Source organism: Mastigoproctus giganteus, chromosome 6 (assembly GCF_048544385.1).
Source record: "Mastigoproctus giganteus isolate SK-2022 chromosome 6, ASM4854438v1, whole genome shotgun sequence".
Taxonomy (NCBI): domain Eukaryota; kingdom Metazoa; phylum Arthropoda; class Arachnida; order Uropygi; family Thelyphonidae; genus Mastigoproctus; species Mastigoproctus giganteus.
The window spans coordinates 196,938,632-196,954,644 of record NC_143580.1 but is presented as its reverse complement, the minus strand read 5'-3'; positions in this window follow the sequence as shown (position 1 = coordinate 196,954,644).

Below are 16,013 nucleotides of genomic sequence, written 5' to 3'. Positions count from 1 at the left end.
GTGTCAAATGCTTTCCTGAAATCCAAGTATATGATATCAAAATTATTTTTTGCATCCAGTTCCTTTGTAACCACATCATAATAACCAATCAAATTTGTCAGACAAGACTTTCCCTTAACAAACCCATGCTGTATCTGAATTATTGCTGCAGTCTTGTCTAGATGATCCTGCAATGCATCTTTAATCAGTGACTCCATTATTTTACCTGGAACAAAAGTTAAACTAACTCGTCTGTAATTACTCGTGTCAACCTTCGATCCCCCTTTGTGAATTGGGGACACATTTGCACATCTCCAGTTCATGGGACCTCCCCTGAATCCAAGGATGCTCTCATAATTATGGCTAAGGGTTTGCTTACTTCCTTTGCCACCTCCTTTAATATAACTGAATAGATTCAATCCACCCCAGGTGCCTTATGTCTAACTTCAACAATTTCTCCTCCATTTTGTTCTCAACACCGAAATCATTAAGCACCCTGTTACAATTTGATAACCTTGTGGCATTTTCAAACCTTAATATCTCCTCATGTGTGAATGTAGATACAAAATACTCATTCAGTTAGTTTGCTATCTGAGCAGGATCATCAACAGTTGAACCATCAATATCAAGTGGACCAATCAGATTCATCCCCTTCCGTTTAGAGTTTATATAAGTAAAGAAATCCTTGCTGTTTTTCTTAGCATCCTTTGCGAAAGATTTCTCATAATCTGCCTTCGCCTGCCTAACCCCCTTTATGACTTGATTACAGACTAGCTTATATATATCATAGGCTTCTATGTCGCCTGATAATTTTTATGCATCCCATGCATTTTTCTTCTCTACCACGAGTCTCATTAGTTCATTTGACAACCATTTAGACCTAAACTTTGAACAATATTTCTTAATAGGTATGAAATGTTTAGTAGCTTCCACTATTAAATCCTTGAATGCTTCCCACTTAGAATTTTCATGTTGGTAACATTGTCAGTTGGTCCCACAGTACAGAATTTAAAAACTGTCTGAGAGCACTATATTCACCTTTACGGAAGCAAAAACCCCTTCCTTTACCCCTGATGGTAATTATATCTTTAAGTAAATCTCACATCATACACTGTGCTCACTGCCACCTAATGGTTCCTTTATCTCCAAATTCTTAATACACGAATGATGACTGCTGATAACCAGATCAAGAGTATTACCCTCTCTGGTTGCCTCTCGAACATGCTGCTGCAGAAAACAATCATCCAATAAATCCACAAAAAATCTTACCAGTGTGTATATGACCAACCCATAAGTTCCAGTCTATATCTGGGAAGTTAAAATCCCCCATTATAAGACATTCTGATTTACTGGCCCACTCTATTTCTCTGTACAATTTTTCATTGTACTCATTCGAGTCATTAGGCCTATAACACACTCCTACTTTTATTTTTGCTTTCGCAGTGCTTATGTCTCACCAAACTGACTCAACAGTGCACTGTTCATCTATATCAACTGGATGCACTTCTTTTGATTTTATGTTTTTCTTAATTAACAGCATAATACTTCCTCCCTTCCTATCCTGTCTCGCCATTCTGTTCACATTCCCCAAATTCCAGTTCTGCATTCCTTATATCTGTGTGACACCACATCTCTGCTATCCCAACAATATCTGCCTTTGATGTCTTGACCAACTCTTCAAATTCATCAAATTTATTTACTATAATTCTAACACTGGTATACATGTACCTATTGTTATTATTAGTTACCCTAACACATCCCATATACCCACCTGTTTCACAATGACTGCAATCAGTTCCTGAAACCCCCAACACTCCTCTCTCCATGCCGCTGCTTATTCTAATAGAAGTAGTGCAAGAATCACCTTCACCTCTGCCTGCAGCTACTTTTAACCTTTTAGTCTGTGAATTGCCCCAAGCTAGCAGTTTTCCGCCCCACCTAACACTGCCTCGATAGCATCAGCAAATATTCTTGCACCCTTTCTATTTAAGTGTATCCCATCCCTGTAGAAGCAGTCTCTCCTGTTAACAAGCACAGTGCAGGCTGAAAAAAATTTTACCCCCTGAGCCTTGAACATTCCATCCAGGGCCGAATTGTTTGACAAGGCTCTCATCATGTACTCTTTCCTATCGTGTCTTGGCAGAATTGCACACTTTCAAATTTAACCCTAATTCATGACCTTTTGTGCAACATGGACCTGTACTTGTTAAGTAAATCTGCAGATCTCCTACTCTTTATGTCATTGGTGCCAACGTGTACAACAATATCACCCTTTGTGCCCTTAAAAGATACTACGTCATCAACTTTTGCCCCTGGCAGACATACCCTGGTCTTATTCCATCTATCCTTTTTAAACAATATATTCCCCGTCTCTCTGACAATAGAGTCACCGACGATAACTAACTCCTGTGGGACCAGCGCATTCTGCCTTGGAGGTTGCCGCTGTGTTGCCTGATGCCCAGGAGTGAACTCTGGCGTTGAGTTGGGCAGCTGAGAGCCTGACGGGCCCCTCATATTAATTTCTTCAAAGGCATCCACCCTACCCCTCAAGCTCTCATAGACACCCATCAGAACGCTGAGCTGACACCTAATTTCTAGACACTCTCTGCACCTGGCACACACAAAAACATCCTCCTTGATCATGTTCCATTCCAGAGAGTTCGGCAAACATTTCACAATTTGCACATTTTTTTAGGCTGTGATGCATTGGAGAATCCCCCCCCCCCAGTTCTCCTCCAAGTCACAGCACTCCTGCCACTTTGTGCCCATTGCTTTTCTGCTCTAGTCTGGCACATGATATTTTAAATTAATAAGATCAATAAATTTAATTAATTAATTGTTAATACTACACTATCTAATAGAATACTGAATGCAGGGATGCGAATTACGCTATATAATTTTATGTTAGAGCTTCCTAGTTACCACAATTAAAAATTTGAATTCCCTACCACTCTATACAAATGATATCAATGAAGGTATATTAGGTTTAATGTCCAAGTTTGAAGATGATACAAAGTTGGCAGGGTTATTAATAATAGTAAAGACAGTATGCTACTGCAACAGGATCTAGAAAAGTTAGGTAGATGCACTGAGAAGTGGCAACTGAAGTTTAATATTGACAAATTCAAAGTACTTCATATGGGTAGCAGTAACCCAACCCAAGAGAAATGTACCAACTGTGTGGTACTACACTGAAGGAGGTGGAGAATGAAAAATACCTGAAGGTAATTGTGCAGTCGGATATGAAGTTCTCTGAACAGTGCAGGAAGGTGGCCAAAGCGGGTCATGGAGTTTTGTCAATGATATATAGGAATTTTGCTAGCAGAGACAAGGAGGTGATTATACCTTTGTATAAGGCAGTGGTCAGGCCACACCTTGAGTATTGCATACAATTCTAGAGGCCTCATTTTAGGAAGGATGTAGAGTTGCTAGAATGTGTACAGAGAAGGGTAGCAAGATTGGTGTGAGGAACAAAGGGGTGTACTTATGAAGAAAGGCTTAAGTTTTGCAAGTTGCAACATCTGGAGACTGGTCATTTTGAATGGTTTGGCCAGGCTCAATGCCTATGGGATACTTCCACTTGCTGAGATTAAGAACCTGAGGGGGCGTAGATTCATATTGAGAAAAGACAGTTGTAGAATAGCTGTGCAGAAGTTTGTCTTTAGCCAGTGAGTAGTTGATTGCTAGAACAGACTTCCATCTGTTGTTGTGGAAGTTAATAGCTTAAATAAATTTAAGGCTGAACTAGAGAAACATTTGGAGTGACCAAATGGGTGAAATGGGAAGTGTTTTTTTTTTTTTCCTGGCTGATATTGTCTAAGCTTGCTTTCTTGCATCATATGCCTGAATTAATACTAATGCTAATGCTAATGTTAGTGAAGATACTATTATGAAATTAATCGCCATGATTGCCATGTCAGTAATGAAATCTCATGGAGGATATTTTGATGAAAAATCACTATAGTTGTTAATATTACTCATTTCAGTATTTTTTATTGTAAATTTTTCAATACTTAATAAAAAATCTTAAAATACTATGTAGTGTGTTGTTTTTTTTTATATTAAGCCTTTCGTTTGCATAGCTAATACCAAAAAAAATTAATGAAAAATATTGTCATACACTGTGATTCCATACTTTTAGGAGAGAGTGTATTTACTACATACCAACGTATTTACTATGTACATCTCTCATCAGAATCCAGGATGCTAGGATTTTGCCAAAAAAAAAACCCCACCATGGTTATAATTGTAAGTTATACTGTGACCACGGGAAACTTTGCTATAGCTTTTTAATATCAATAAAATTGTATTGTGATATATTTCAGCAGTTCATTGTTTATGAAAGTCAGTGATGTATACCTCCAATTTTTTTTTTTTTTTTGTGAAGTCTCACAGGTACTGTTATTCAAAACTGTATATGATATAAATTTCAAAGTGGGCAAGTTAAGGCTCAGAATATGATTTTTGAGAAATTTTCCAGTGGCTGCCTCTCTATGGCAATGGTAATATTACCTGAGATGTACAGTACTATTGTTGCTCAAGTTATTTCTGGAATCATGTTACAGAGTTTGATTATCACCAGAATGTCCAATCATATCACAGTATGAGTTTGATTTATTTGGGGAAGCTGTAATAAACCTACTATAATCATACATAAATGAGATTTAAATAAATAAACTGCAGCTATAATTAATCCACGGGAGGATGGAACCCTCCTCAACTATTCATATTGAGGGAAATGGACCGTACTCTGCCATGTGTTAAGTGCATTGTACTTAACACTTGGTACTTGTAATTGTTAAGTAAATCTGCAGATTTACTTAACAAGTACAAATCAATATTGCAAAAAAGTCGTGATCTAGGGTTAAATTTAAAAGTGTCTGCAATTCTGCCCAGACACGATAGGCGGGAGTACATGATGAGAGCCTTGTCAATCAATTTGGCCCTGGAGGGAATGTGTGGAGTAGAATTTTTTGCTTGTTAACAGGAGAGACTGCTTCTACAGGGATGGGATACACTTAAATAGAAAGGGTGCAAGAATATTTTCTGATGCTATTGAGGCACTGTTAGGTGGGTCGGAAAACTGTTAGCTTGCGGGGATTCACAGACTAAAAGGTTAAAATTAGCCACAGGCAGAGGTGAAGGTGATTTTTGCACTACTTCTATTAGAATAAGCAGTGACCTGGAGCGAGGGGTGCTAGGGGTTTCAGGGACTGGTGGCAGTCATTGTGAAAAAGGTGGGCATATGGGATGTATTAAGGTAACTAAGAATAAGAATAGGTGCATGTATACCAATGCTAGAAGTATAGTAAATAAATTTGATGAATTTGAAGTGCTGGTCAAGACATCAAAGGCGGATATTGTTGCGATATCAGAGACGTGGTGTCACACAGATATTAGGAATGCAGAATTGGAATTTGGGGAGTACATTGTGCACAGAAAGGATAGACACGATAGGAAGGGAGGAGGGGTTATGCTGTTAATTAAGAAAAACATGTAATACAGTATAAAGCGATTAGGGCATAAGCCTCAAGCTATTGAAAAGTCTAGACTATGTATAAGTATAGTGCGAAAGTATCAATAATACATAGCCAAATCTGAATGAACAGAATATTAGCATGCTAATATTCTGTCCATTCAGTTATATTATTAGCATGCTAATATTCTGTTCATTCAGATTTGGCTATGTATTATTGATACTTTCGCACTATACTAATACATAGTTAAGAAAAACATAAAGTCAAAAGAATTGCATCCAGTTGATATCGATGGACAGTGCACTGTTGAGTCAGTTTGGTGTGACATAAGCACTGTGAAAGCAAAAGTAAGAGTAGGAATGTGTTATAGGCCTAATGACTCGAACGAGTACAACGAACAATTGTACAGAGAAATAAGAGTGGGCTAGTAAATCAGAATGTCATATAATGGGGGATTTTAACTTTCCAGATATTGATTGGAACTCAAGAGACAACCAGAGAGGGTAATACTCTTGATCTGGTCATCAGCAATAATCGTTTGTGTATTAAGAATTTGCAGATAAAGGAACCACTAGGTGGCAGTAATCACAGTGTACTAATGTGAGATTTATTAAAGATATAATTACCATCAATGGTAAAAGAAAGGGTTTTTGCTTTCGTAAAGGTGACTACAGTGGTCTCAGACAGTTTTTAAATTTTGTACAGTGTTACTAACTGATGATGTTACCAGCAGCAAATTCTAATTGGGAAGCATTCAAGGAATCGATCGTGAAAGCTACTAAAAGTTTCGTACCTATTAAGAAATATTGTTCAAGGTTTAGGCTTAACGGTTGTCAAATGGACTAATGAGAGTCGTGGCAGAGAATAAAAATGCACGGGATGCATATAAAATATCAGGCAACACAGAAACCTATGGCAGATATAAGCTAGTCTGTAATCAAGTCACAAAAGAGTTAGGCAGGCGAAGGTAGATTAATAGAAATCTTTGGCAAAGGATGCTAAGAAAAACAGCAAGGATTTCTTTACTTATGTAAACTCTAAAAGGAAGGGGATGAATCAGATTGATCCACTTGATATTGATGGTTCAACTGTTGATGATCCTGCCAGATAGCAAACAAACTGAATGAGTATTTTGCATCTACATTCACACATGAGGAGTTATTTAGGATTGAAAATGCCAGAACATTATTATCAAAATGTAATAACTGATTTTGTAATAACTGAGAGCAAAGTGGAGGAGAAATTGTTGAAGTTAAACATAAGAAAGGCACCTTGGGTGAATGGGATCTATCCATTTATATTAATGGAGGCGGCAAAGGAACTAAGCAAACCCTTAGCCATAATTATGAGAGCATCCATGGACTGGAGATGTGCAAATGTGTCTCCAATGCACAAAAGGGGATCGAAGGGTGACACGAGTAATTACAGACCAGTTAGTTTAACTTCTCCTCGAGTAAAATAATGGAGTCACTGGTTAAAGATGCATTGCAGGATCATCTAAACAAGACTGCAATAATTATTCAGACACAGCATGGGTTTGGTAAGGTACGATTGCATATATTATTGTATTGGTTAAATCATTAGCATTTTTCATATTCTTTTAGCTTTCAGCATCTTCCTTTCTTATATTCCACTTTCCTTTCCTTAATTCTTCTAGGTTGACATCCTGCACTATGAACACATCAGCTTAATGTTCGGGCATTAAAAATTTTTATATATTCTTATTATATACATAATGTATGTAACATATATATGTAATTACTTTACAACAGCTAAAACAATATGACTTGATGAAGTGTTTTTTTTTTTCACATAAAATATTCACAAAACGCTTGATATAGCTAGGTCGCGATTAATGCGAGTTCGAATAATGCGATATTCAATTTAGTACGAATTGTATAATGATACCAGGTCGTGTTTAATGCAAACCAAATTTCAGTTAATGCAAGGCTAGCGCAGCTAACCTCATATTAGAGGATTAGCCTTGATTATTCTTGCATTAGATGCTGTTACATTTGTTTATCTTCACATGTGCTACTGCCTGTCGTAATATATGTTAGTTTTCGTGATTTGTTTTAATCATTTTAAGAAGTGCCCATAACAAAATGGACAAAAGGAAGATTCCTTCAAATAAAATGTAAAAATCATTTTTTTGCCACCAAACACAACATCTTTGTTGCAGCCCATGGATCAAGGGACCATCACAACATTTAAGGCCTACTACATAAGAAAAACATTTGAACAGGCAATTGCTTAAAACTACAGGAGACGGTGCAATCTCCTTAACAGAGTTCTGGAAAAATTATAACATTAGACATGCAATAGAAAATTTTCAGCATGCTTGGCAACAAATAACTGCACACAACATGTGTAGAGTGTGGAAGCACATTTTGCCTCATTGTGCAAATAGTAGTGGTTTCGAAGAAACTGTTATAGAAGAAATAATAAATATCGGAAGAGAACTTGGATTTGATGAACTAAAAAATGACGATTTTTGGGAACTGCTCAATTCACACTCAGAAGAATTGACCGATGATGATCTCCTACTTTTAGATCAACAAAGAGCCGACAATGATGCCGAAGAACAAGATAATGTGCAAGTGAAGGAGTTCACTCTCAAGGAATTCGAAGATATCTTTCGAGCTGTAGAAGTCGTGAAGCAAAAAATTATGGATGGTGACTCTAACCTTGATCGAAGCATGCAAATTCGCTGAGATGTGGATAAAGCACTCTGCATCTATCAGCATATGTATAAAGATTTAAAGAAGGAGAAAACAGTTCAGCCTATGCTGCTAAAATATTTTGAAAGACAATAAAGATGTTTTCGTCAATGTAAGCTTACCTTTAGGAATGATATTTAGAATTTTTTTGTTTTTATTTTGCTTTCTATAATTACAGTACTATATGACTTTGTTAATAATAAATTTAAATTATAAGTACATGTATATTCTTTTTATCCTTTATTGCAATATTTCATTAATAAACATATAAAAACTTATGTTTAAAATTTTTCATTACCTATTTCCGTCGAGCTGGAACCAATTACCATATTTTGCACATAATTATAATTTCAAATAGTGTGAATTCGAATAAAGCGACTACTTCATGGAATTCATTAGTCGCACTAATCGCGACCTAGCTGAAATTTTAAAATTTCAGATTTTTAATTCCAGATTTGGAAGTCTGCATTTTTCTTTATAGTATATAACAAAATCTGCTTATTGTTCTGCTGTAAGACCATAATATTTTCATGCATTAGAACAAGCTTCACAATATAAGCTTGAAAGTAACACTTGCACATACCTCAAGAGTTTTTGTTTGTTATCGCAACAGAACATATTAGCAAGATGTTTCAAATGAGTGGGCAGCTAATGTCAGGGAAGCGGGCTTAAATAACTTTAGGATTGAAAATGCCAGAACATTATTATCAAAATGTAATAACTGATTTTGTAATAACTGAGAGCAAGTCAATAAGCAAGTAGTTAACTTTACAAGAACACTAAGTCTTAATTGTTTATACAGTAATGTCAGAAGGTTGTCAATAAAATGAGTGAATTCGAACTGCTAGTTAGGACAAGTAATGCAGACATAATTGGGCTTACGTAAACCTGGTGCTACCCGGAGATACAGAATGATGAATTTCAATACAGTATATATAATGTATTTAGGAAGGATAAAGAAGATAGAATGGGTGATGGGGTCATGCTTCTTATCAAAAGCATCCTGAATGCGACGAAAGTTTTCCTGGATTCAGATGTTTTGCTTGCTAGTATAGAATCTGTGTGGTGTGAGATAGTTGGAAGCAAAGGTATAATGAGAGTGGGAGTAATCTACCGGCTAGGTGATTGTGAAGGTTATGACGAGAGTCTCTACATGCAAATGGAATGGGCAAGTAAGCATGAATGCCTTATTACTGGTGATTTTAATTTGCCTCTAATTGATTGGAGCAAATGGGAAGGAAACTTCACATGAGGGACAAAATTTTTAAATCATCTATATAATTACTATTTGTATCAACATGTCAGGGAAAGTACTAGGGAAAAGAATACTCTAGACCTCATCATCACCCATGAACCAGATGACATAATAGGGCTGAAAGTACAGGAACCAGTAACAGGAAGTGATCACGGAGTTCTACGGTGGACGATGAAGAGAGAGAGAGAGAGAGAGAGAGAGAGAGAGAGAGAGAGAGAGAGAGAGAGAGAGAGAGAGAGAGAAGTAGCAGTAGTTAAAGTCAAACAAATGGTTTATAATTTCAGGAAAGGAAATTACAACAGCTTAAGATGCTATTAACTCTATTATGGCCTCTATCATGGCACTCTATCATATTATCTATTATAACCCTATCATGGCCTCTATTAACTGGGTAGATATCTTCACAGAGAACGAATGCAATTGAATTATGGTATACTTTTAAAACACAGAAGCCTTGAATGCTTATATACTATTAAAAAAATACTCTACAAGGAAGATTCCAAGTTGGATGAATAAGGAAGTTGCCAGATTACTTGAACAGAAAAAAAAAAGATGGCATGGAAAAGTTACAGAACAATAAAAAGTACTGAAGCCTATAACAGCTACAGATTGATCTGTAATAGTGCCACAGAAAAGGTTAGGCTGGCAAAGGCAGATTATAAGAAATCGCTGGCAAAGAGAGCAAAAAAGGGGGGGGGGGTTAAGAAATTCTTCACATACATAAATGCAAAGAAGAGAAGGTTGTTGTTGTTGTTTGGTTTTTAGGAGCATTAGCAGCTAAGGCCATATTGCTCCAGGGTATGCGGTGGTCATTCCCTGACCTTTCCACATCCTCTATATTTGGTGGTCGTGGGCTCGAACCCCGATCTAATCAAGAAGTGTGTGCTATGCATTGCTGCTCCTGCCCACCTGGCTACGGAGGCACCGCAAAGAAGAGAAGGACAATCAGATCGGATCTTATGTAATGGACATGGGATAGTATTAGGTACCCCCTCTGAAGTGGTAGATGAACTCAACAGTTACTTTGCATTGATATTTATATAAAAACCCTTTGTGTCAATGAGATATTATGGGAGTGAATTTGAAAAAAAAAATTAAATTGATAATGTTGAAATTTCACATGTTTATTTAATGGAAAAACTTTCAAGCCTACAGGCCTGTAAGGCTCCTGGGGTTGATGGCATATACCCTATAATCTTAAGGGAGGTGGCAAGTGAGTGCATTGAACCATTGAGGCTAATTATGAGAGCATCACTGGAATTGGGAGTGATTCGTTGGACTGGAAAAGTGACAATGTATGTCCAATATATAAGGGTGGTTTTAAGAGTGAAGTGGGAAATTACCGGCTGGTTAGTCTAACGTCAGTAGTAAGGAAAATCGTGGAGACAATGAACAAGGGTGGAAATCAGGATCATTTATATAGAAATAGAATTCTGAAGGATACTCAGCATGGTTTTGTAAAGGGAAAATCGTGTTTAACTAATCTAGTTAGCTATTTTGACAGGGTCACTCAAGAGCTGGACTTTGGGAATAATTTCGACATTGTTTATTTGGATTTCAGCAAACCATTTGACTCAGTCACACATGAGCGGTTACTGTATAAGCTGGAACAGGTTGGAATCACAGGGAATATCTTTAGAAAGATAACTGGATGGCTTCAGGGCAAGAGGCAGAGGGTTATGATAAGTGATTATTCCTGATTGAGTTGATGTAAGGAGTGCGGTTCCCCAAGGATCAGTATTAGGACCACTGTTGTTTTTGATTTTCATAAATGACATCAATGAAGGGATAGAGGGCATGATGTCTCAATTTGCAGATGATGTCAAGATTAGTAGAGTAGTTAGTGATCGCTGCCAAGCAGAACTTCTTCAGAGTGACTTAGATAGACTACAGGGATGGTCATAAAAATGGCATCTATGCTTTAATCCAGCAAAGTGTGAGGTACTGCACTTGGGGAACAGTAACCCCAAAATAACTTATACACTTGGTAGAGTTTAACTAAAGCCAGTAGTGGAGGAAAGGGACTTGGATGTTACAATACAGTCAGACATGAATTTCTCCAAGCATTGTAGACTGATTGCAAGGAAGGCTCATGGCGTCCTATTGATGATTTATCGAACAATTTCTAGTAGAGATAAGGACATCATAATCCCATTATATAAGGCTATTGTTAGACCACACTTAGATTACTGTGTTCAAGTATTTGATAGTATTATTTATTTATTTATTTATTTTGGTTTTTAGAAGCATTAACAACTAGGGCCACATTGCTCCGGATATGCGGTGGTCATTCCCTGACCTTTCCGCATCCTCCGTATTTGGTGGTGACGGGCTTGAACCCCGGTCTAATCAAGAAGCGTGTGTTACGCACTGCTGCTCCTTCCCACCTGGCTACGGAAGCGCCATTTGATAGTATGAACCAGAGCTATAATGCTCAATATGTTCTATGTTATTATGTTTCCTTTCACCATATGGCCATTACTAATACTATTTCTTATGAAATATGAAGTTTTAAATTGCAGTAGAAGTACAAGACTACACCCAATTTTGGATTCTGTAGTGTTAAAGCACAGCAAACACTGGCAATCATCCCATATACGTACCAGGTACCAACAACAATCACCTGATCTGAAATAGTAAGGATTGAACACTCTCATGTTCATGTGCACACTCTCACAGCAATTTAAACATGCACTGCTTATTTAGTTTATTCCATTCCTAAATGTTATGTTTACATTTCGGTATGTACTTGCTGAGGAAGGGGTTTGTTATTCATGTGCACACTCTCACAGCAATTTAAACATGCACTGCTTATTTAGTTTATTCCATTCCTAAATGTTATGTTTACATTTCGGTATGTACTTGCTGAGGAAGGGGTTTGTTACCCCTAAAGCTTCTTTACCATATTAAATTTATTTAGTTACTGTATCCAATGGTTCTACCGTATTCCTCTTTTGCAAAACTTATGAAATAATTAGCCAAATATTAATGTTTATTATACTTTATTGCACAGTTCAGCTTAACCTGTCCAATGATTAGTAAGTTGGCAATATGCCACTGATCCGGTATTTTAATTCTGACCATTTTATTTATCTGTTTTTAAATTTTTGCTATATAAGCCAGGTGGTTATAAAATAAGTTTCTCTAGTGTCAAAACAGTTAGAGTTAACACTGTGAAAATTGGTGGGTATGCCATTTAGGGTATGATGAAGCGATTTGTGGAAGGAAAAAAAAAAAAGTTTAAATTTCCGCCGACAGGGGAAAAACGAAGCTGCACGTATGTAAAATTTGTCATTTACTTCAAGACATGCTTCTTACGCAAAAGACATCTCTTAGATAAAAGCAGAAAGGCCAACGCCACCGTCAATAACCATTATGGCTCTTACAAAAATGGAATGTGCTCTTTTAGTAAAACTGTTCTACCGGAATAATAGTAACGCTAATGCACCACTATGTGAATATCGGAAACTTAATGGTTTGTGTAAAGGACCTTTGACATCAGTGGGGCTTCAAAAACTAATAAAGAAACTTGAAGTGACCAGGGAGTTAGGTGTAATTCCGGGCAGGGGATGACCACGTATCGGAACAGAGGTAGCGGATGAAGTGGCAGTTGTAATGGTCAGAATGCAAAACACTACTAGTCAATAGTGCCAGAGGTGTGTCAAGAGACTTGAACCTTCCTTGGTCTACTGCATGTAAAGTGCTTTGAATAATTTTATGCTGGTTCCTGTACAAGATTGTGATCAGCAACAATGAATAGACTTTGCTCTACGATTTCTGGTTTTCGTATGGAACTTGACGATACATCGGCTCGAATGATCTTGTGGTCTGACGAGGCACATTTCACTTTTCATGAGACTGTAAATGCACAAAACTGCTGAAGCTGAATATTCTTGTCCATCTGCTGTGCATGAAAGACCACTACAAAGTCCATATGTTACAGTATGGTGTGCATTCACAGCAGAGTTTATAATCAGTCTATTTTTCTTTGAAGAGTTTACACCTCATGACCCCCCCCCCCTGTAAGGTGTTGTTGTTTGGTTTTTAGGAGCATTAGCAACTAAGGCCATATTGCTCTGGGAATATGCGGTGGTCATTCCCTGACCTTTCTGTATCCTCCGTATTTTGTGGTGGCGGGCTCAAACCCCGGTCTAATCAAGAAGTGTGTGCTACGCACTGCTGCTGCTGCTCCTTCCTCCCTGGCTACAAAGGTGCCTCCTGTAAGTTGTATAGTAACTAGTGCACGGTACTGTGCTCTTTTAAGACATCATATTATTCCTGCTCTGAAAGAAAGGCAATGCTTGGAGACTGTAGTGTTCATGCAAGATGGTGCCCTTTCCCACGTTGGTCGACAAGTGAAGGAACTGCTCCGTTCAACATTTGGAAATGATTGCATCATTTCTAGAGACTCTCTGCAGTTGTGGCCAGCCCGATCACAGACCTCAATCCCTGTGATTTCTGGATACCTGAAAGACAGAGTGTACCATGGCGGTATACAGAGCTTTTCGATTTGAAAGCAAGCCTTAAACAGCATGTAGCCAACATCCCCAATCAGCTGCGTGAAACTGTGTCGCACGCAGTCCTCCGTTTTCAGAATGTCATCTCAAGTGAAGGAAAGCACATAGAACAGTGTCTGTAGATGTCTAAATTCTGATATTAAAATCTAATCCTAAGTTAAGTATTCCATCTCATGTTTACAGTGCCAATTTCTTCCCAATTTTTTTACAGTGCCAATTTTTTCTTCTACAGATCGCTTCCCCTTACCCTAGATGACATACCAACCGATTTTCACAGTGCTTTCTTTAACTGTTTTGACACTAGGGTCTCCTGAATAGGGAAACTTATTTTATAACCACCTATATGTATTTTTATTGTTTTAACAGAAATAGTTTTCTCTTTAAAGATTAATTTAAGTGTGCAACAGGATGTCTTCAATTTTGATCTTTTTATTTATCTGCTTTTAAATTTTTGCTATCTATATATATTTTTTATTTATTTTTTTTTTAATTTAAACAAATATTTATCTATTTATAGATTAATTTAAGTGCACAGCAGGATGTCTTCAATGAATTGCAGTCCAAAATGTCATCCTTAGAAAAGCTAAATGATATGGGAGAAATTCCTGCATTATCTTCTTTACATTCACTCATTCAGTCACATTTTGATGAAGCAGCTCTTTTATCTAGTCAGATTAATACTGCACTTGGATCTGTTTTGCAAGAAGAAGATGATTTAAGAAAGGAACAAGAGAAATTTAGTGAATGGTTAAAGAAAACAAGGGAAGCACTTTCAAAATGTGAAGAAACATCTGGAGATGATGAAGCTATACTTCAGCGGTTTGAGTCTTGCAAGGTAACACTTGTTTTCTGCTTTGTCTCTTCTATCTTTTAGCAATTATATGAAATTCAAATCTTATTGAGAGTAGCACATCGTTTTGAAGTGCTTTGTCAATTTCTTCTAACCCTCCAGTGTCTGCCTGAAATTCCACTTTGTGAATTTTGGATGGAAAGTCCATCCCACATTAAAATTTAAGTTTTTTAAAAATAATCACAAAAATTTTATGTAAAAAAATTTATTTAAAAGTAAACCTATCTACATAGTTTTTCTTGGCACAAAAATTTAATAAATATGTAATTATAAGGAATAGCAGAAACAAAATGACTGTAATGTGGCAGTGATGCATTTTCTTCATGAGTTGGGAAATCCAAGATTTGAGAGATGAAAGGCAAATTATTTTTAACATCCAGTCAATTTTTGTTTTGTTTCACTTTATTTGTGACCACACTTGAAAAGCATTTTTCACAGAGCATATCATTTTGCCTCAATGAACAGAAAAGTAATATGTAATACTTCTCATGTGCATGGTCCATGTCATAACAAAATGAAACCAGTGCACCTGAAACTTAATGCCCATGAGTTGAATGCAAATAAACAAGTAATAATATTACTTTTTATTAAATGGTTTTTTCATTTTCTTTTGTCAGTGCATGCATATTAATTATGGGAATTGGAATAATGGTGCCATGGAAAAGTGCTAAGTTCATTAAATAAAAACTGCTATTTTATTTTTGGTTGTGATTTTTCAACATTATAGCAGAAGGTAAAAATATTGTATTGTCACAAAAAAAGAGATAAAGATTAACTTAATATTTGATACTGAAAAATATATATAGCGTTATAACTGTGTTGGGATACAAGTTTAGGGTTATAATTTTGTACTGAAATTGAAATTTGATTGAAATTAAATCGAAATCATGACTCAGAACAGAGCAGCAAAGCAAAAGGCTAAAGCTAATGGGAGTGCTGTGGCTCAGAGGAGATCTGAGAGGGGCAGTTGTCCTCTGAATCACAGCCTTTTAAAATGCACTGCTTGCATGATGTTTGCGGAGCAATCGGGTATGGGACATGATATTGCCATGGGGGATATCCTTGTGTGTGCGCGATGCAAGGAGTGTAATGAAATCAGGCAACAACTCAGAGTTGTTATGGGCCTATATGAGAGCTTGAAGGACAGGGTGGATGCCCTCGAAGGATCTAAAGTGAGGGCTCATCAAGCTCTCAGCTGCCCACATCAACTCCAGA